The sequence below is a fragment of the Peromyscus californicus genome, unplaced genomic scaffold (genome assembly GCF_007827085.1).
Source record: "Peromyscus californicus insignis strain IS unplaced genomic scaffold, ASM782708v3 Scaffold_10__1_contigs__length_136768540, whole genome shotgun sequence".
NCBI classification, from domain to species: Eukaryota; Metazoa; Chordata; class Mammalia; order Rodentia; family Cricetidae; genus Peromyscus; species Peromyscus californicus.
In genome coordinates, this window is record NW_026294391.1 from 115604101 (window position 1) to 115627231 (window position 23131).

The following is a 23131-nucleotide window of genomic DNA, read 5'->3' on the forward strand; positions in this document are numbered from 1 at the left end:
CTTGTCCCTTTGCTCACTTATCCATGCATTCATTCTACCATTCATTCTTGCTTATCCCGAGTTAGGAAGAGACACTAGCAGTAACTCCTCTACATCAAATCTCAGCAAAGGTCTCTGTGTTCTTCCAAGTTGGGGTGAACCTGTATAATGGGAGCTAGCTGAATGGGCAACCCATACCTTAGTATTAGACAATGGTGATAGCAATATAAAGTGCCACCTTCTCCAGGAGAGCCAAAGCAAGTGGGAGCCTGGACTCAAATATTCAGCTGTCTTCTACTGCTGTATTCCCTCTGTCACCAGGCTGGCCCAGGCACAACTGACTTGGGCCTACATGCTTGCAGTGGCCTCCTTTGGGGGCTCTCTGGCTCCGTGCCAGAGTGTCTTTGAATTTTATGGACTGATGAACCCTTTGGGCAGAGAATAAGACCTATCAGCCTGGGTTCCTCTGGACAATATGACAAAGACAGACCTGCTGACGTGTGCTTTCAAGGTCGCCCTGAAATCCCAGGGAGAGACATGTTCAGCTTTGCAGTTGGTGTGTGCAGTCAGTACAGACTGCCACAGTCTTTTTCTCTGTAGCGCTGTATGACGTTTCAATGACCAGAAAACCAGAGCTTTCTTAAGAAACTTAGGAGGGTAAAGTAAGCTATAATCTTCCCTGAGACTGGTGTTCTAGGACCTAGTTATTAAGCACCATCGCTGCACACTGTGTGAGCAATGCCAAACTATACCAGGGATATGTAATTGTAGTGACCTGGAACTCACACACGGTCAGAAATATGTGTTGAATTGAAGGAACAGACAATGTGAAGAACCCGATTTGCCTCCTTTATTTGGGCATGCCAGGGCAGGTAGTGGGGTGTCAGAAACATCCCTAAAGACCAAGAGGCTGAAATTTTATACCAGATGGATTTGCCTCCTTTATTTGGGCATGCCAGGGCAGGTAGTGGGGTGTCAGAAACATCCCTAAAGACCAAGAGGCTGAAATTTTATACCAGATGGACCGGAAATTAAGGAGATGCTACTTGTCTCTTCTTCGGACCCCAGGATATCTGGAGAGCCTTGGCAGTCACTCCTCTGCCTCCCCATTACACGGAGCAGAAGACTTGGGACCACGTTCAAACCTCTATCATAGTCTTCCTGAAGTGCCCCAGAGAAATCCCTTCTGTGGGGGCATCAAATCACCTACAGCATTTCTAAGTTTAAGAAGAGACAATTTCGGGGCCATCAGGGTGGCTCAAACATGTTAAAGGCACTAGCTGCCAAGCCATGACCTGAGTTCAACCCCCAGGACCCACATAGTAGGAGAGAATTGAGTCCCCACAGGTTGTCCTCAGACTTCCACATGTGCTCATACATGCATGTGTGCACAGAAATAAATAAATACAATATAATGTAAAAAAGAAAGAAAGAGACAATTTCCATCTAAATGTGACTATCTGAAATTCTTTAGCACCCTCTGGCTGTCAGTGCATAGGATTATTTTTTAACATCCCAAACCATTTATTCAGCATAAGCACAAAGGCATTGTCTTCACACTGTCATACACAGACACAAGGACAGATATAGCACAATATTCATCATATTTAGCCCAAGCACATTCTTTTGAGGTTCACTTATATGTCTTCATATGCCACAGGCCATCATTTAAATAATGGATATGTTTTACTGTGTCACACTACAGCTTCCATGATGAGATTTTTCTTTTTCTTTTCTCTTAAATTTTATTTTATTTGTTTGTTTGAGGGGGTGTAAGGACAGAGGGGGAGATAAGAAGGAACTGGGAGATGAATGGGATCAGGATGCATGATGTGGATGGAATCCACAAAGAATAAATAAATAAATTTTAAATAGATATTTTTAATTCCAATTCCTTTGTTGATTTTCTCAGTATCTTCTGCAGACATCTCCATGACTCCAACACATAAATTAGCATGTTACTTCCCTTCTGCCGTGATTGCGACAATAGTATCTACAGCAGCCGGATAAAGCTTAGCTCCAGGAGAAGTTAAGCCAGGACATGTGATATTTGCTCCACTGAGTGCAAATTTGACGGCCCCTTTATCAACCTGCTAATATGGCAAGATAAGAGGATATTTATGAAATAATATTAGTGTTGGATAAAAAGGCTCTTCTCTCTGTCTAAACAAGGTCATTCTCCATCTACTCTAAGGATTTCTATGTGTTTGTGGCATTCAGCAATTTTCACAGTATCTTTCTCAGGCATGATTTGATTAAGCCATGGTTCAATACCAGAAATTGCTCTACCAATTGATTTTTAATACCCTTAATAAGCAAGGTTTTCAACTGGGCAGTTGGACAGATTTCATTTTTCAATACATTTCTTGAATGTGATCCAAGGTGAAGGAGGCAATGATAGTGAAGGGCCCAGGGTGACAAGGAAATTGAATTAGGAAGAGTCTGGCAGGGGCTCTTACACAGAGAAGGCTGGACCTGACAGTCAGGGATGCTGGCATTATCTGGAATGCACTGGATTACTGAAGTCACATTTCTCCCTGTAGTTCACGGTTGGATACACATGGAAGAGCAATGTCTTGGTTGGTTATGATTTTATTCATTGTCAGTAAGCTACTGTCCTTGTAGTCGTTTCTGCAAAAAAATAATTTTTATTCTAAGAAGACAATCACTTTTACAAGACAACATGAACAAGCAAATGTCTTGAGCAACAAAATTAGATTGCTCAAGGAAACTCAGTAGCTGTTGTGTTAAATACATTCAGTGCTAAAAACAGAAAGAAGCATTATAAAATGTAGCAAGTCTTTGGTCTTTACCAGATCAAAGAGAAGGAGGTGAAGGTCGAATGGAAAGATACCTACAGAGCAGTCCGATAGTTTGGCATTGCTGTTTGCCACCCACAGTACACACACACAGCACAGAAACTGTTGACATAGCCTCCTATGTGAAAATACAGGATCCCTCTTGTAAGCACAAATGCAAATCCTTCCGCTAAGGAACTCAGTGTCCAAGCTAACATCAGTCCCAAAGTCACAGCCCTAAGTGAGGAATCGGTTCATTCAATAAATAACTGAAATTGGAATAGCTATGTGGAGTTCATAGCTTCTGTACTTCTTTGATTTTGAGATTCAGAAACCCAAGGATTAAATTTAATCACCGTGAACACACAACATTACATACCAACTAAATCAATAAAAGAATCTCAGAAGCAAAAACAAAAAATGCTTGTCCAATATATCTGAAAGAATACTTCTTCCCCCTTGAGTCCCCAAATCTTAAAATACTGGAGGCGGGGAGGGAGCATTCATTTGGAATCACAGGATGATCATTGTTCAAGGTGAGATGATCCCAGATCCCCACAAGCATGTCTCCTGGGCCATGGGAGGAGGAGCATGATAATGCCTCCACCATAAAATCTCCTGGCCTGTCCCGAGGTTCAGCACCCAGCCCGAACAACCCGACTCCAGGCTCACAGCAGAGTACAGATTGTGACAGGCCTTCCCAGGGTTCTGTGAGTCATGTTTCACCTGCCTGACAGAGACGTTGAGAACTATTACCCATTGCTGTTCTTCTCTTAGGTCAGTGGTTCTCAACCTTCCTTATGCTGCGACTTTTAATACATTTCCTCATGTTGTGGTGACCCAACCACAAAACTATTTGTTGCTACTAAATTATTTAGTTGCTACTTCATACTATAATTCTGCTACTGTTTTAAATCATAATGTAAATATCTGATATGTAGGATAGTCTTAGGAGACCCTTGTGAAAGGGTCATTTGATCCCAGAGGGGTCTCGACCCACAGGTTGAGAACCACTGTTTTAAATGGATACGAAGCACACTTAGCTGTTGTATGGCTAAGAAGACCTACAACAAGCTCAGAAGGCCAAGATAAATCCCAAATGGTTAGGTGTGGGGATCTACAACAAGTGAGTAACTTTGCTGGCTAACTCTCTGTCAACACTGCCCGAGAGGAGGGAACCCCAAATGAGAAAACACGTCAGATGGGGCTCTAAGCAAGCCTGTAGGACATTTTCTTAGTTGGTGATTGATGGGGGGGGGGAGGGCGCAGAACATTTTGGGTGGTACCATCCCTGGGTTGGGTGTTCTTGGATTATACAAAAAAGCAAGCTAAGCAAACCATGGGGAGTAAGCCAGTAAGCAGCACCCATCCATGGCCTCTGCATCAGCTCCTGCCTCCAGGTTCCTGCCCTGTTTGAATTCCTGTCCTGACTTCCTTCAGTGATGAACAGTGATGTGGAAGTGTAAGCCAAAGAAGTCCTTTCCTCCCCAAGTTGCATTTTGGTCGTGGTATTTATTACAACGATAGAAACCCGACCGAGGACAGTAAAGTACAGTTTGTGTTACTGGAGTCTGTGCAATGTGCAGAAGGGCAGAGTTAAGTCCAAAGGGGCTCCGGATGACTTCAGTTGTTCACTAGGCACAATTGTATAGTATTTCTACCTTCTCTAAGAGAGCTGGGAATGAAGATTATGTACATATATATTTTTTTCAATAGGGCTCCATGTATCCCAGGCTAGCTTTGGTGTTGCTATGTAGCTGGACAATCTTGAACTTTTGATCTTCCTCCACCTCCTGAGTGCTGGGACTACAGTTATGTATGACCATACCTGGTTTGTGTCATGTTGGGTATAACAACCAATTTTTTTGTTGTTTTTAAATTTTCTATTTATTTATTTATTTTTCATTTTACATGCCAACCACAGCTCCCCCTCCCATTTTTTTAAGCATGCAACTCAAGTACTCTACCAACTGAACCGAGTCCTTAACCCCTGCATGAGTGTTCTTTAACATAGAATGCAAATACTGACCTTCTGTCAAATATACCATCAGGCCATGTGTATCAAGTCCCAGCCAATCAATCTTAGACGGTGAGAACAAACATCTGTTCATCCAGAGCAGTGGAGGACACTCGAAGCTGTGGCTCAGTCTGAGTGAAGGAGTGCTTGCCATGAGGGTGTAAGTCCTTGACTTCAATTCCAAAGAGGGAAAATGATCAGACACAGTATGGTGCATGTGTTAAGAAAGGCTTGGCATACGTGTGTTGATTTAAACTAGTGTGTCTAAGTGTGTGTGTGTGTGTGTGTGTGTGTGTGTGTGTGTGTGTGTGTGTCTGTGTGTGTCTAAAAATTTTATTGAGCCTAAAAATTCCATGTGTATAAAGTACATTCTGATTTGTGTAATCTCTATTCTCTGTAATTTCCCACACCTCTTCTTTCTACAAGTTTTTTCTTTAGGAAAATTTTATATTTTAGATTTATTTTTACATTTCAGTTAAAGCATCATTACATCCCTTCTCTTTCCTCCCTCTAACCCTTCTCTGTCTCCTCCCTCCATCTCTCTCTTATCCCCAACTCACTCAATAGACAATCTCACCCTAAATGATACACAGATCTACCCAGACAACAGAAGTCTGTGCATTGCATGCCAGACCACAGAAAGAGCAATTGATTATACTGGCTTCTTGTCCTGGGTGTTCCTTTTCAAAGTTACATTTGAGGAAATGCTCTGCATGTGTTTCACTTTGACCGGGAATCACCAGTTTTGAGGGGCAGAGAAAGCTATTAGATGAATGTGTATAATGAGTGGTACAAGGTAAAAGCAAATTCAAAGAAAATTCAGCAAGAAAGCCAATTCTTTCATTGAAAAGGGGATGCGATATACCCCTTGTCTTCCTTTAGAAAATTTGTAGTTGTAATTCTCTCTCTTCCTTCTTGCAAATAATGCAAATCTTTTTCAAACTCTAAGTACGTTTCTTTCGGGTTTTACAACCAGAAATATACAAAGACAGCTGCACACCCTACACATACCATGTCTCCTTTTATCTCGGAGGTTAAGCAGGGTTGGCCTGGTTAGTCCTTAGATGGGAAGACTGCATAAGGGTCATGCAGCAGAACTATGTAAGCTCTATGGGAACAAGGGAGAGAAAGAAGGAGCAACTTCAGCGATTGGAACCGGAACCTTAGCCAGATCCTTAGGCAGAGGGAACTCCCCCTTTTCACTGTGCTGTTATTGCTCTCCTCAGTGACATGAGAGCTGAGAGCACGGAGCACCTCTTGCTCCCCTGGCTTTTTGCACAGGACCAAGATTAGGCAAGGAATAAGGTTGACACAACACAGCCTCCACTAGCATAGGAGACCAGAATTCTCTGGAGAATGGGGAAATCAGGACTGTACCCATCATAAATGCTTCAGCTCTACAAGAGAGCCCTGTGTTCTCATAGCAGCCACAGCAGTACACAGTGCTATCTTCTGTCTCCCAACCTTGGTGACCCACAGGGACTGTAAAAGACAAGGAAGACAGGGACACTAACTTGAAGCCTAGTACTCCCTGAACCTTCTACCCCAAAGTTCCTTGAGCCAATTCTGCCTGAATTTTTCTTGTCCTGTGGAACAGCCTTACAATATTACTTGAACACGCAGGACTGCGGAGAATGGAAAGAACCATTGTGCTACTTATATAGCTTATTGTAGCTCCATCAACCACTGTCATAGCTCAGCAGCTGCACACTAAGGGGGAAATGGGGGAACTTAAATGGAGAGGGGGAAGGAGGGTAATACAGAGAATGAGGAAGCAGAGGTAAACAACACTAAGGATGTTTGGGAAAAGCCATAGAGAATCATCTTATTTTATAAGCTCATTTTAAAGTGTGTGTGTGTGTGTGTGTGTGTGTGTGTGTGTGTGTGTACTATAGACATATTGCTAAATGGAGTTATTTCATACAATAACTTGTGGTGGCCATACACCACAAGTTCTTAGTTTGTGAATCACGATCCCTCAGGGGTCACATATCAGATATTTACATTACAATTCGTAACACTAGCAAAATTACAGTTACGAAGTAGCAAAAAATAACTTTATGGTTAGGGGTCAGCACAATATGAAGAACTGTATTAAAGGGTCACAGCATTCAGAAGGTTGAGAACCACTGCTGTAGACTAACAAAAAAAAACAAAAACCAGTGCCAGACACAGGAAGCCTCCTGCTGAGCAGCTGGGGAGTGGCCCAAGAGACTCACACAATAATATATAGGCCATTGTCTTTGCCCATAGTTGACTCCCAGAACTTGAAGGCAAGACCCTAGTGCTAAGACATCACACAGGTCAGACAGAGGACTTAACAGAACCAAGCTGGTAATCTAGAAGTGAACTCCCAAAGGGTTCTTTATATAGCTTAAGAGCTTGTATAGCTCTTAATAATATGGGAAGGCACTATGCAAGCTACTAAAGGGGAAGAGTAATAAATATTCCTATCTACCTGAAAACTGTAAATCCTATGAACCACAACAGTGACTAGTCCAGCAAGATTACCTAATTTTGAAATAGTGGCACTGATATATCCTAGGGATAACCGACAGCTATCTAATTGTCCTAAGGCCCACTCAATAGAAGGGAATTAGTGCTATTTCTGTAAACTTAGTCAGCCACCCACAATTGGAGAGATCATAAGCACCAGAAGAGCGCTTACTACTGTCATTTTCCTAAATCATCATAGCTCACAACTCTATTCTAAATGCTTATCCTTATACCCACAGATTAAGTGTAGCTCAGACCCCTCATCAAGGAAGCTTCTTTTTATAGCAGACAGAGGCTGCTACAAAGATACGTAACTGGGTCAAAATGCATAGAATAAGTGACTGAGAATTGATGAACAGTTGGTACTTCTGCAATGCAACCCCTACACTTAAGGCTCAGGGAACATCATGGAAGAGGGGCAGAAAGACTGTAAGAGCCAGGGACGATGAATGCCTACAACGAAGCAGTGTTTTCTAGACACATCAGGGCAGTTGCACGCATGAACTAACAGTGCCTATGACCACATGGACAAGCTATACAAAATCAAGCCAGACAAGTTTCCAGCATGGAGAGGGGGAGGTGGTCAGAGCTTCCCGACCCTATGTGATGAGCTATTGGCAGCCGATGGCTTCTGTAAGTTTTCTTGAGGAATGCAGCTCCGGAGAGGTTACCCATGCTCTACCTCCATGCACATGTTGGCAGTACTAAAGGGGACTGTGTGTAAGGGCACTGTGTGTGTCTTCTTAAAGAGAACACATGACACTGAAAGAGAACAGCTCTGGTGGGGGAAGAGGAAGAGTTGGAGGGATCAGATTGGGGGTGAACTTGATCCAAACACATTATATGTGTGTATGAAATTCTCAATCAATAAAAAAAAGGCTAGCTGGGCAGTGGCGGCACACACCTTTAATGCTAGCACTCTGGAGGCAGATAAAGGTGGATCTCTATGAGTTTGAGGCCAGCCTGGTCTACAGTGTGAGTTCCAGGTCAGCCAGGGCTACACAGAGAAATCCTGTCTCAAACAATCAAAATCAATCAAACAAACAAACAAAAGCTAGGAGTGCCTATCATCTGAGCACTAGGGAGGTGGAGAGAGAAGGAGTCCTGTGGCTTCCTAGTCAACCAGTCTAGCCAAAATAGTGAGCTCCAGGTTCAGTGAGAGACCACCTCAAAAAAATAAGGTGAAGAATAATTAAGGACAACACCCATCAACCTTTGGCATCCACACCTATGTACACATATTTGCATGTGTACAAATATGTACACATCATATATATGGAAGAATTAATCAGCATACTGGCCAATAAGCAAACAATATATGCATATTCATAAATGAGAAATATGTTTTTTCTGGGACTAAGTATCAGGTTACTCTCTGGGATTTTTAAAGAGAGGCAAGAGTTTTCCTATAATTCTGTCCCTTGGGCACACAATATATGTCATACAATGTATGTATGAATATAAAGAGATGGGCATTGTCCATTTCTTATTCCTATATGCATGCATTTGAGTAATTAATGAACAGCCATCTGGAAGTGCTGAGGATAGTCTATGATGTAATATGTGAGGAGTAGCCTATTCAACCCTACCCCTCTCCTGGTGTGTCTAGAATACTTCTTTTTATTGTTTGTGCATACAGAAACCACACAGGTCCAAGAACACTTGGAAACAGACACCAAAGGCAAATTAAAACAAAAGCAATGTGTTAAAAATGCAATCATGCTTCAACAATAAAACTCTGGACTGTAGTTATATCTAGGTGGTATAGCATAAACCCAGCATATATAAGGCTCCAGGCTTGAATTCCAGTATGCAAAGAAAGTTAAAATAAATAAAACTGAAAATGTGATATGGGTGTCATTCACTTCCCAAGAGAGCAAAGCTGTGTGTTTCCTTCCTTTTAAATTGAAAAGTGCACATTATTTTCAAGGAAACTTAGTTTTAAAATTAGGACAGAAGTTGATTACATAATATGAATTTCAGCATGCAATTCAACTGAGAAATGAAATTTTAAACAATGACCAGTACTTCTGGGAATTTGCGGACATAGAACTGCTTTAGTTTTTGGTAAAGTTATGAAATCGTTTGTATAAGGACTAAAACTTCCATTTGGGGCTCATAACTCTCATTAAGCAATAATCACAAAGCCTATTACAACTATTTTTTTCTTTAGTTGGGCACTGAAGATAGCAAATCCTTTTTTTTTAATCACAAACTCCTAAAAGATCCAGGATCACATTTAATTGGATACCATTGTCGTAAATACACAAATCATTCATAAAATAAAAGCCCTCAGCTTAACACCCCAGTGCTGACAGATGGTTAAGAGCACCCACTGTTGTGAGGATCAGGACAAGTAAGTTCTACATTCGCAAATTAAAACGCCATCCAAACATTTGCTTCCAATGGCATTTAGGGAGCAGAAACAACACAAGTCGTCAGAGAAAACTGTGTCAAATGAAAACTCGAAATGTTAAATTAGAGACACTCAAATAAATACTAATTTCCTTTTGGCAAATGAACTTTGCACAAAGACTTTCCAAAAGCACTTCATGGAGGCCCAGGCGATACATAACTGAATGTAATGAAGATGAGCAGGTAAAATTAAAAGCCAGACTGGGCTCAGTCTTGGCTGGAGAAAGCCGTTAGGGGACGCGGATGGTGACCATAAAACTTCAAGTGGCCAGGCAAATAACTCATTTGAGATTATACACTCAGTAAACACTGGAAGGGACATTGATAAAAACAAGACCAAATCTAAATTAAACACATTCAAATGACTACAGTGTCACACACCCCCAAATGCCATTTTATTACAAAATAACATGAGCAATTAGACCTCTGTATACTTCCTCCCCTTCAGGGTCTTAAAGTCGCCAGCCCTTGCCAAGCAGTTCACTGTGTTCCATGTTCATAAAGTATAAGTAACAACAAACTTGTTCAAGAGCACTCTTGGCTGAAGACACAGACATTAAATATACAAGAACATTAAAATAAAAATTCAGGACTGCAGAGATGGCTTGTTGGTTAGCACTGGCCACTCTTCCTGACGATCTGGGTTTGATTCCCAAGATCTACACTCACAACACTCACAAATGGCTCTAACTCCAGGATATCAGGAGGTCTGATGCCCTCTTTTGGCCTCTGTGGACAATGCAGGCATGTGGTCCACAGACGTAAATGCAGGCATGTGGTCCACAGACGTAAATGCAGGTAAAACGTTCATTCACATAAAATCATAAAAATAAAATAAATCTTAAAAAATAAAATAAAAACAAAGATGAGAAATCACAAAGAATTCAATGATGTCTGCCAAGGCACTTGTACTTTTTGGAGCATGAGATGGGTGCCTGTTTCCTTATCTTCATATTGAAATTATAAGGAAACTTTTCTCTTAGAGAACCTTGCCAGGCGGTGGCGTATGCCCTTAATCCCAGCAAACGGGAGGCAGAGGCAGGTGGATCTCTGTGAGTTCGAGGCCAGCCTGGGCTACAGAGTGAGTTCCAGGACAGGCTCCAAAGCTACACAGAGAAACTCTGTCTCGAAAAACCAAGAGAGAGAGAGAGAGAGAGAGAGAGAGAGAGAGAGAGAGAGAGAGAGAGAGAGAGAGAGAGAGAGAGAGCAAGAGAGAGAGAGAGAACTTCATACTGTAAGAATTTAGCTGACCTTAACACCTAGAGAAACTTTATTGAATTCCAGGGAGGTGGCATTTCAAGTTCTGGCCAAACTATAATCGGGGCACAGGACCCAGTCACTCAGTGACCTGAGCTCAAAAGAATGAAGATTATATGTTTCAAGCTGGGGATAGGGAAGGAGGAAGGGAATTTGCTTGGGGCAGAATGGGGGAATTAGCTGTTTTCCTTAGACAAGCTGTTTTTCGAGTGAGGGTCTGTTGTTTATTTTTCCACACTGGGTGTCTCAGATCAAGGTTAGCAGCTTTTCCTCTGCAGTTTCCAAACAGCTGGCTTCCAGAACTTTGAGCTCTAGGACTTCGGTGTGTGTGTGTGGTTTTTTCTTTTTTTCTTTTTTTCTTTTTTTTGTGGGGACAGGGCGTGTTCTTTTGCAGGTTACTATCAAACACATGATCCTCTTGCCTTTGCCATCCAACAACTGGGATGTTGCAAGCTTTAAGAGGAAGGCTGGAGATCCAGAGGCTCTTAGAATGCTCCAAGAGGACATAAGCACAGATACAAGGCAGGGGTCTGGGGAAGGCAGTGATGGGAGGCTCAGGAAAAGCACGGAAGTCTGGGGAGAAGACAGGAGGCTTAGGGTGAAGGGAGCAGGCTACAGGAAGATCTGCAGTTCATGGGAGGGTAAAAGACATCAGGAGAAGACATACAAGAAGGCAAGAGGTTAGGAATGAGGATACCAGGCTCGGAGCAGGAAGGATGGCAGCTGGGAAGGAGGAGGAATCTGGGCAGCAGGGTAAGATGCCTCGAAGAAAGGTAGGAGGCTCCGAGCACTGAAGGCTGGTGAGATCACATGGCTAAAGGAGATGGTTAGAGGCTAGAGAAAGACAGAAGTCATGGGAGCAGGGCAAGAAGATAAGGCAGAGGAATGCAGGGGACAGATGAGATAAGTTGGGAAGGAATGCAGGCATCCAGGGGAGAACAGGGGAATCAGGGAATAGGGCAGGAGACTAAAGGCTGAGTCATTGATGAGCAAAAGGTCACAGAGCTGGGAGAAGGCATAAGGACAGTGGGAAGATGAGGTGGTTAAGGTAGATGTGAAGAGGCTGAAGAAAGGCAAAAGGCTGGAGACGAAGACCAGAGGATGGGTGAAAGCAGGAGAGTCAGGGGAAATGGAGAACAATAAGTTTGGAGAGGTAAGAAGGGTAGAGGGTTTTAGAAGGTGCTAGCACCCTGGCCCACCTGCTGCTTAGCCAAGCTTGGAAACTGAAAAGGTAGGCGAGGCTCTCCCGTGTTCCCTGCTGGTGGTTCCATGATTGGGTATTGGGCGGCCATGACATCTTGGAGGGCCAGCTCATCACCAACACACAGACAGGAAGCCCCTCCCACGCACCTTCCAGGTCTCAAGTCCGTTTTGTTTTTTTTTTTTGTAAAAGCCATCTGAGATGTAACCTGAACCCTGAATGGGAGAGGATTGGGCCAGTGAGCCACCAGGAAGGTCCCATGAGGGGTAAAGATTTGTCCATTGATCCTTACCTGTTGGGTGGTCAGAAAAAAAGGACAGTTCTTTTCCGAACCAAACCTCAGGTCTGTCCCCTTCTTTGCATGGAGACCCAAGGATAGTCTCTGCAGCTCTGAACAGCCCTTCTCCAAACTGCTCCTGCACTGTTGGGGATCGGGCAGGGTCTGTCCTCTGCCTGCTCCTCCTGCCCTCCCTCTTGCTCCCCTAACCCCGTCTGAGGGCATTCCTCAGGCTCTGCATCTGCAGACAGGAAAGAACAGGAACTATTCCTCCCTGTCTGCCCAGGCTCCCTGCAGCACCTGCGATCACACTCTCCAGACCCAGAAGCCCATCTACCAGCCATGAGCAGCCTGGCAGCTGTGTACCACAGGATCTGGGGAAGTGGTAAGGACTCCAGGAGTTAGCCGGGCGGTGGTGGCACACGCCTTTAATCCCAGCACTCGGGAGGCAGAGCCAGGCAGATCTCTGTGAGTTCGAGGTCAGCCTGGTCTCCAAAGTGAGTTCCAGGACAGGCACCAAACTACACAGAGAAACCCTGTCTCAAAAAAACCAAAAAAACAAAAAACAAAACAAAACAAAAAAACCTCCAGGAGCAGGCAGCTGCTGTCAGGATAGGGTAGAGAAGGAGAGTGCACAGGAGGCCAGCTCTGAAGTCTCCCTCTTTTTTATTTCAGGTCTTGCTCTTCTAGGTGATGGCTCACCACTTCTGAGATCATTTCAAGATGGATCCCTACATAGAGATGCAGTTCCTGTAGCAGCCGGGGGAGCAGCCGAGTGAAGAGCCTACCTAGAAGAGGAAAGGCCCTTCTGGTAGAGGCCTAGAGGGGTGGCGTGGCTTGGGTCTTCTGGCCCTTCCATAGAAAAGATGCCAGTGTACCTTGGGCACTGATATCTCCTAGCAACACTGTGAGGGAGAGGTATTCTCCCACCTCAGGAACTCAGCAGGGCTCAATGCAAGGCGTGGGATTTGCCCTTGTTACACAGAATAGTGGGGAGCTCAGCCTGCCCTGGACCTCCATTCCCCCACCTCCTCTGCAGTCTTCTTTGTGACCTGGCAGGACATTGGGGTTGGGAGGGAGTAGAGAGCTGCCAGGGGACCTAGGGAGAAAGAGAGACCATGGGGTAGGGAAGCTGGGCATCTACCTTTCCTTGGAGTGGTCTAGAAGACAGGCCAGTAGTTGAGTTCATGAACAGAGAGGAAGGTTCGAGAACTTCCTGAAATGTCTAGTCCTCCCTGCCTCTCTGGTGCTTGACCAAGGGCTCCTGAGCAGTTGTGTGCTAGTGGACTGCAGATGTGGTTCATGGGAGGCTGAGGAACTACGGGCTGAAACCCATGGTTTATATGGCCCTGTTTCTCTGTTCCTAGGCTTGCAGCCCCATCCCTAGCATCACATGGGAAAAATCTCCTCCAGATAGGTGGAGGACAGTCTGTCCAGGAGGCCCTGCATAGGCTAGAGTCTCCAAATGCCCAAGGACAGCCCAAGGGATACTTTTACTACTTATCCAACACTCCCCCAGCTTTTCTGATGCTGGTATCTCAAAGTCTGTGCATTCCATTCCTGATGCAGAAACCTTCAGCATGCCAGCCAGCCCCAGGGACAGAGTGACTCATCTGCCTACTTGGAGTCAGAGACCCAAATGGAGATCTGTCTCAGCTGAAGGACACAAGCTGAAAAGTGGCTGCCACATGTTCTCCGCTCTTTGCCATAGCCCAGGACCCGATGGCTTCCTTCTGCCAAGTCTCGCTGAGTAGTCTGTATATGTATGTTTGAATGCATGTGTGCACGCCTGTGTGTAAACATGTGTGATGGAGATGGAGCTGTTGGGTAGCGACAAGAGCTCCTGGGAATCTCCTGTTTTCTGTGTACAGGAGGGATCATGGACTACTTGGAGAAATGGGTATGGAGTCTGAGGCCCTGCCTTCTTAGACCTCCCAGTCCAGGGACGTCCCTCCCTGCTCATGCTCAGGCATGGACTATGGTGTGAGGTCAGAGGCACTGGCATTGGACTGGATTCTGGGCCCAGTGGCGTCAGTCAGGAGACGGGGATAGAAGGAGGACTCAGCTTTGTGTTCCTGTCCCATTCTGGCCCTGAGTAGTCTGAGCTTCTGCGTCCCCCCCTCCCCCTGGGCTCCTTTTGTTCCTCCATGGTGCCCTCGCTGTGTGATGGGGTGGTGATGCACTTTATTTCCTTGCAGTCTGCATTGCAGGCTGCGGAGCTTCGATCAGTTCGGAGACTTGACCTGGATGAGCGTACATTTCCTTGTGTGATGAACTCCGCATTGCCAGTGTTGTCTGGTCAGAGATGCAGTTCCGATGTTGTCACTTGTTGTTGTCTCCCAAAGTTAGAAGAAAATCCTCGAGTTCAGTACACCAAATACTGCCTGCACGCCTCCTGTTTTTCTTGGGTGCCATACCGTACCTGGGTGGGGAAGTGGGTGGGGTACGGGACAGCAAGCTCCAAGCCCAGAGGGTCATCCAGAGCTGTGCAGGCAAAGTGCAGCTTCAGAGCTTCCGTCTAGACTGTCCTTGACAGGACCACCACCCTCTGCTCCCCCTGACCAAGGGGGGGTAACAGTCGAGCCGGCCCTGAAGGTGGCAGTTATTCCTGTCCAGTATTCAGGGAAAGAAGCTGAAGCAAAGGTTCTCTTTCTTTCCAGGTCTGGACTCAATGTGTTTAATTCCAGTTGAACCTCGAGAGTGAGGCGAAATGCAACAGCGCTCTGCAGGCCCCTCTGTGACGCCCAGAGACCGGTCCCTCTGCAGCAGCAGGCGGTAAAGCCCTCACTGCCTTTTAGGCAGCAGCTTGCTAGGGACTCATGAGAAGATGAACCACCCACCACATGCTGGAGCTGCATGCTGTCGAAACTGACATGTGAGCACTCCATGGTATGGGTAAGGTGACGGGTTTTTTTTTGTAGAAATGAGAGAGAACAGTCAGAGGCATCTGGAAGAGTCTGAGGCAGGAGAGAAAGAAGTAGACTGAACATGGCCAGCAGACTGTACCTGGTCAGGGCAAGAGAGGAAGAAAACTGGGGGATAGGGAATAGAGAAGGCTTAGCCAGAGAAGCAGGAACATACCATACAGACATAAAGAGAACACAGCAAGAACAGCAAGCCGCATTAAGAAAAGAATGGTGATGGGCCAGCGAAGCCATTGAACTGGAAGGAGTGTAAGCGAGGGGAGGCTGTGAGAAAGGCTTGGATGCTAGCATGGATTTAGAATGTGTATCAGGTACTTGTGATACCTGCGTGCACTTTGTGATACCAGCATACACTATTTAATATGCTGGTAGGAACTACAGGTAGCCACGTGTCCCTTCTGCCAGAGATAAGGGAAGGACTCCTTTCAGGGGAGGGGAACCGGCTTCACAAGTTCCTGAGGAATGCTGGATCTTATCTAACACCCAGAAATCCTCCTGTAGTCCAGGTTGAGCTCATTTCCAGACGTTTGGACTACCATGTGGAGTTTAGAGAATTCCCTTGGACCTGAAAGATGCCTGCTTTTCGCTCGTGGCTTTATCTCAATTCTCTCAGAGCTCCATTCTGAGGGGTCACCAGAGAACCCTAGAGCTGAGGTGAGGTGGGCCTTAGCAAGAAGACAGGAGGCTTAGTTGGGATGAGGCTGGGAGAGGTCCGACGGCAAGGCTGTAAGAGACTCCCCTGGGAGGGCTGGGAAAGAAGCAGTCAGGAGGCCAGGAAAGGAAATATGAAGCTCAGATGCACTGTGGGAGACTAGAGAAAGTCAGAAAGTTTTTCTGAGAAGGTTTAAAAAAAGCCAAAGAAGCAAAAGAGGGGACTCAGGGGTGCTGTAGAGCAGGACGGGGGTATCTGAAGTGTCGAGCAGGACAGGAGACTCTGGTGTGTTTAGAGCAGGACAGGGGGCTGTGGGGTGCTGTAGAGCAGGGCGGGGGGATCTGGGGTGTTGTAGAGAAGGAGAGGAGGCTTTGAGGGTACTGTAGAGCAGGATAGGTGACTGGAGTGCTGTAGAGCAGGACAGGGTGCTCTTAGGTGCTGTATAGCAGGACAGGAGAATCTGGGGTGCTGTAGAGCAGGACAGGGGCTCAGGGTGCTAGAGAGCAGGACAGGGGCTCTGGGGTGCTGGAGAGCAGGCCTAGGGGCTATGGGGTGCTGGAGAGCAGGACAGGGGGGCACAGGGGTGGTGTAAATCAAAACAGGAGATTCTTGGGTACTGTAGAGGAGGACAAAAGACTCTGGGGTGCTGTAGAGCAGGACATGGGTCTCTGGGGTGCTGTAGAGCAGGGCATGGGGCTCTGGGGTGCTGTAGAGTAGGACAGGGGTATCTGAAGTGTTGTAGAGCAGGACGGGGGTATCTGAAGTGTTGTAGAGCGGGACAGGAGACTCTGGTGTATTTAGAGCAGAACAGGGTGCTCTCGGGTGCTGGAGAGCAGGACAGGGGACTCTGGGGTGCTGGAGAGCAAGACGGGGGCTCTGGGGTGCTGGAGAGCAGGACAAGGGGCTCTGGGGTGCTGTAGAGCAGAACAGGAGGCTCTGGGGTGCTGTAGAGCAGGACGGGGGGCTCTGGGGTGTTGTAGAGCAGGACGGGGGGCTCTGGGGTGCTATAGAGCAGGACAGGGGCCTCTGGGGTCCTGGAGAGCAGGACGGAGCTCTGGGGTGCTGGAGAGCAAGACGGGTGTATCTGAAATGTTGTAGAGCAGGGCGGGCGGCTCCGGTGTGCTGTAGAGCAGGACAGGTGGTTCTGGGTTGCTGTAGAGCAGGACGGGGGCCTCTGGGGTGCTTTAGAGCAGGACATGGGGCTCAGGGGTGCTGTAGAGCAGGACAGGACAGTCCGGGGTGCTGTAGATCAGAATAGTAAACTTCAGGGTGCTGTAGAGCAGAACAGGGGATTCAGGGGTTCTGTAGAGCAGGACGGGGGTATCTGAAGTGTTGTAGAGTGGGACAGGAGACTCTGGTGTATTTAGAGCAGGACAGGGGGCTTTGGGGTGCTATAGAGCAGGATGGGGGCTCTGGGGTGTTGTAGAGAAGGATAGGGGCTTTGGGGTGTTGTAGAGGAGAGGGGGGTTTGGGGTACTGTAGAGCAGGATGGGGAGCTCTGGGGTGCTGTAGAGCAGGACATGGGGCTCACGGGTGATGTAGAGACAGGACAGGAGATTCTGGGATACTGTAGAGCAGGACAGGAGACTCTGGGGTGTTGTAGAGCAGGACAGGAGACTCACAGGTGATGGAGAGAAGGACACGAGACTCTGGGGTGTTGTAGAGGATGACAGGAAACTCTGGGGTGCTGGAGAGGAGGACAGGATACTCTGGAGTGCTGTAGAGATGGATAGAGGGCTCTGGGGTGCTCTAGAGCAGGCCAGGAGACTCTGTGGTGCTGTCAAGCAGGACAGGAGTCTTTTCGGAGCTGTGTAGCAGGACATGAGATTCTGGGGTTCTGTGGAGCAGTACAGAAGACTCTGGGGTGCTCTAGAACAGAACAGATACTCCAGACTGCTGTGAGGCAGGACTGGAGACTGCACAGTGCTGTAAAGCAGGACAGGAGACTCTGGGGTGCTGTAGAGCAGGGTAGTGGACTCATGGGTGATGTAGACCAGGCCGGGAGACTTTGGAATACTGTAGAGCAGGACAGGAGACTCACAGGTGATGGAGAGCAGGATAGGAGACTAGGGGTGCTGGAGAGGGAGACTGGAGACTATGGGATGCTGTAAAACAGGACAGGAGACTCCAGGTTGCTCTGTAGCTGGACAGGAGACTCTGTGGTGCTGTAGAACAGAAGAGATGGCTCTGGGGTGCTGTAGAGCAGGAGAGGAGACTCTTGGGTGCTATGAAGCAAGAAAGGAGGCTCTGGGGTGTTGTAGAGAAGGACAGGAGACTCTGGGATACTGTAGAGCAGGATGGAAGACTCTGGGGTGCTGTAGAGATGGACAGGAGTCTTTGGGGTGCTGTAGAGCAGGACAGGAGACTCGGGTGCTATGAAGCAAGAAAGGGAACTCTGGGGTTGTATAGAGCTGGACAGGAGACTGGGTAGTTGTAGAGCAGGATAGGAGCTCTTGGGTGCTGTCGAGATGAATAGCAGACTCTCTGGTGCTCTAGAGCAGGACAGGAGACTCTGGGGAGCTGTATAGCAGGAAAGGGGTTCATGGGTGCAGTAGAGCAGGATGGTGAGCTCTGGGGTACTGTAGAGCATGATGGGAGCTCTGGGGTGCTGTTGAGCAGGACAGGAGACTCATGGGGGTGTAGCGCTGGACAGAGGGCTCTGGGGTGCTATAGAGCAGGACAGTAAAGTCTTGGATGCTGTGAAGCAAGACAGGGGGCTCTTTGGTGCTCTAGAGCAGGATGGGAATGTCTGGAATACTGTAGAACAGGATAGGGGACTCTGGGTGCTATAGGGCAGGACAGGAGACTCTGGGGAGCTGTAGAGCAGGATAGAGGCTCTGGAGAGCTGTCAAGAAGGATAGGGCACTCTGGGGTGCTCTAGAGCAGGACAGGAGACTTTGGGATGATGTAGAGGAGGACAGGTGTCTCTGGGGTGCTGTAGAGCAGGACAGAAGTGTCTGGGGTGCCGTAAAGCAGGACAGGGGACTCCAGGGTGCTGTAGAGAAGGACAGGGCTCTGTGGTGCTGTAGAGCAGGATAGCGGGCTCTAGAGTGCTATGAAGCAAGATAGGGAGACCTGGGGTGCTATAGAGCAGGACAGGAGGCTCTGGGTAGTTTTTTTTTTTTAATTATATATACAGAAGAGGGTGCCAGATCTCATTTCAGATGGTTGTGAGCCACCATGTGGGTGCTGGGAATTGAACTCAGGACCTCTGGAATAACAGTCAGTTCTCCTAACCTCTGAGCCATCTCTCCAGCCCGACTCTTGGTAGTTTTAAAGTAGGATAGGAGCTCTGGGGTGCTGTCGAGTAGGAAATTGGGCTCTGTGGTGCTCTATAGCAGGACAGTAGATTCTGGGGTGCTGTCGAGCAGGATGGGGGGCTCTGTGGTGCTGTGCAACAGTACAGGAGACTCTGCGGTGCTATTAAGCAGGACTGGAGACTCCAGGGTGCTGTAAGCAGGACAGGAGACTCTGGGGTGTTGTAGAGCATGACAGGGGGCTCACAGGTGCTGTAGAGCTGGACAGGAGACTCTGGGGTGCTATAGAACAGGTCAGGAGACTCTGGGGTGCTGTTACAGCAGGACAGTGTGCTCATGGGTGATGTAGAGCAGGACAGGAGAATTAGGGTGCCGTAGAGGGAGTGTGGATACTCTGGGATGCTGTTAAAAAAAAAGGACAGCAGACTCTGGGGTGCTCTAGAGGAAGGCAGAAGTGTAGAGCAATGTCGGAGACTCTGGGGTTCTGTACAGCATCAAAGAAGGCTCAGGGGTGCTGTAGAGCAGGATGGGGGGCTCAGGGGTACTGTAGAACAGGGTAGGGCCTTTAGGAATGTTGTAGAGCAGGACAAGGACTCCGGAGTGTTGTTGAAAAGGACACGAACCTCTGGGGTGCTGTCGAGCAGGACAGGAACCTCTGAGGTGCTGTAGAGGAGGACTGGAGACTTTGGAGTGCTGTCGAGCAGGACAGAGGGCTCTGGGATGCTGTAGAGCAGGACAGGAGACTCTTTGGTGCTGTGAAACATGACAGGGGGCTCTGGGGTGCTTAGAGCAGGATAGGAGCCTCTGGGGTGCTGTAGAACAGGACAGAAGTCTCTGGGGTGCTGTGATGCAGGACTGGAGACTCCAGGATGCTGGAAATCAGGACAGGAGACTCTGGGGTGCTGTAGAGCAGGACAGGTTTCTTACGGCTGATGTAGAGCAGGACAGGAGACTCGGGGTTGTTGTAGAGCAGGAGAGGGGGCTCACAGGTGATGTAGAGCAGGATGGGAGACTCTGGGATACTGTAGAGCATAATAGGGGACTCTGGGGTGCTGTAGAGGGAGACTAGAGACTCTGGGATATTGTAAAATAGGACAGCAGACTCCAATGTATTGTAGAGCAGGACAGGAGACTCTGGGGTGCTGTAAAGCAGGACAGAAGTCTCTGAGTTACTATAAAGGAGGACAGGGGACTCCAGGATGCTATAGAGCAGGACAGGAGACTACGGGGTTTTGTAGAGCTGGACAGGGAAATCATAGGTGATGTAGAGGACAAGAGAGTAGGGATACTGAATAGGGAAACTGGAGACTCTGGGATGCTGTAAGACAGGACAGCAGAGCCCAGGGTGCTGTAGAGCAGGACAGGAGACTCTGGGGTGCTGTAGAGTAGGACAGAAGTGTCTGCGGTGCTGTAGAGCAAGATCGTGGGCTCTGGGGTACTGTAGAGCAGGATATTGTCCTCTGGAGTGCTGTAGAGCATGACTGAAGTCTCTGAGGTGCTATAAAGTATGACAGGGGACCTCAGGTTGCTGTAGAGCAAGACAGCAGACTCTAGGGTCCTGTAGAGCAGGACAGAAGACTCTGGGGTGCTGTAGAGCATGACAGGAGACTCTGGGGTGTTGTAGAGCAAGACAGGAGACTATGGGGTGCTGTTCAGCAGCACAAGAGGCTTTGGGGTGCTGTAGAACAGGTCGGGGGCTCTGGGGTACTGTAGAGCAGGACAGGGGACTCTGGGACACTTTAGAGCAAGACATCAGACTCTGGGGTGCTGTAGAGCAGGACAGGAGATTCTGGGGGTGCTGTAAAGGAGGACAGGGGTCTCTGGGGTGCTGTAGTGTAGTACAGGAGACTCTGTGGTGCTGCAGACCAGGACAGAGGACTCTGGGGTGCTGTGCACCAGGACAGAAGACTCATGGGTGCTGTTAAGCGAGACAGGGGCCTCTGGGGTGCTATAGAGCAGGACAGGAGACTCTGGGGTGTTGTAGAGCAGGATAGGGCTCTTGGGTGCTGTGAAGGAAGATAGCCAGCTCTGGGGTGCTCTAGAGCAGAACAGGAGACTCTAGGGTGCTGTTTAGCAGGATAGTGGGCTTTGGGGTGCTCTACAGCAGGACAAGAGAGTCTGAGGTACTGTAGAACAGGACAGGAGACTCTGGGGTGCTGTGAAACAGGACAGGAGACTCCAAGGTGATGTAGAGCAGGACAGGAGTCTCTGGGGTCTTACAGAGCGGGACAGGGCACTCTGGGATTCTTTAGAGCAGGGTAAGGGTCTCTGGGTTGCTGTAGAGGGAGACTGGAGATTCCGGGGAGCTGTATAAGAGGACAGCAGTCTCCAGGGTGCTGTAGAGCAGGACAGGAGACTCTGGGGTGCTGTAGAGCAGGGCAGGAGACTCTGGGGTGCTGTAGAGCAGGACAGGAGACTATGGGGTCCTGTAGAGCAGGACAGGGGGCTGTGGGATGCTGCATATCAGGACAGGATAGGCTAGGGTGCTGCAGAACCAGACAGAGGACTCTGGGGTACTGTAGAGCAGGATAGGAGACTCTTGGGTGCTATGAAGCAAGACAGGGAACTCTGGGGTCATATAGAGCAGAACAGGAGACTCTGGATAGTTGTAGAGCAGGATAGGGCCTGCTGTTGAGAAGGATAATAGGCTCTGTGGTGCTCCAGAGCAGAACAGGAGAATCTGGGGTACTGTAGAACAGTACAGGAGGCTCTGGGGTGCAGTCAAGCAAGACTGGAGAGTCTGGGGTGTTGTAGAGCAGGAGAGGAGACCCTGCTATTCTGTAGAGCAGAATAGGGGACTCTAGGTTGCTATAGAGGGAGACTGGAGACTCTGGGGTGCTGTAAAACAGGACAGCAGACTCCAGGGTGCTGTAGAGAGGACAGGAGACTGAGGTGCTGTACAGCAGGACAGGAGACTGGGGTGCTATACAGCAGGAGAGGGCACTCGGGTGCTATAGAGCAGGACAGATGGCTCTGGGGTATTGTAGAGCAGGACAAGAGACTCCTTGGTACTGTAGAGCGAAACAGGAGACTCTTGGGTGCTGTCAAGCAAGATTGGGTACTCTGGGGTGCTGTAGAGCAGGACAGGAGACTCTGGAGTGCTGTAGACCTTGGGGAATGTACAGGAATCCTGAGAAAGACAGAAAGTTCAAGAGATGCCCAAGAGTCTCTTGAGAACAGAAGGATGCTAGGGAGGCCTGAAGGCTGGGGAGGAGAGCAGAAGTCTGGAGTAGAAGGTAGGAAGCTCAGGGGATGTACAATTCTGGGAAGGGTAACAACAGACTGGGGAGATGGTAGGGTGGGGGATGATAGGTGGATTGGGGGATCCAGAAGACTGTACAATGGGCAGGAGTCTTGAGGAATGGTTGGGTTGTGAGGAGGGTCATAGAGAGGGTCTGAAGTCCAGAGAGGCAGGCAGGAGGCTGAAGGGAAAGCAGCAGGCCGAGCTAGGGGATAGTATGCTAGGGAGGGTAGAAGGCCTGGACTGAGGGCCATGCTCTTAAGGGAAGGTGGTGTCTGCAGAGCAACATGGAACACTGAGAAAGGTAAGCTGAAAGAAGCCAGCAGGGTCATTGGACTGGGCAGGGCAGAAGGCTGTGGGCTGCAGGACAGGCTGAAGGGGAGAGTGGGAAGCTGGGAGAGGGCAGAAGGGTTGGGAGGGTGGCAGGAAGCTGAGAAGGAACACAGTAGAGTAAGGGGAGTGGTGGGAGGCTAGTGAGGACAGCCTGGTGATGAGGAAGCCAGGTGTCATGGAGGCTATGAGGCTGGGTTGGGATAAGAAGAGGAGGGCTGGATGAAGGAGGGAAAAAGGCTGAAACTGAGGAGCAGGCTGACAGGACAGTTGGAAGCTGGGAAGGG

General features: G+C 48.1%; 1 long non-coding RNA gene and 1 pseudogene across 1 annotated transcript; one reads left to right on the forward strand and one right to left on the reverse strand.

Moving 5' to 3' along the window:
• Nucleotides 1-1612: 1612 nt before the first annotated feature.
• On the reverse strand, nucleotides 1613-12254 carry LOC128117682 (malignant T-cell-amplified sequence 1-like; annotated as a pseudogene).
• A 390-nt stretch (nucleotides 12255-12644) lies between these two features.
• Nucleotides 12645-14829, forward strand: LOC128116001 (uncharacterized). The gene is made up of 2 exons (XR_008220342.1): nucleotides 12645-12825; nucleotides 13116-14829. It is a non-coding gene; the product is annotated as an uncharacterized LOC128116001 (long non-coding RNA).
• The last annotated feature ends 8302 nt before the right edge of the window (nucleotides 14830-23131 follow it).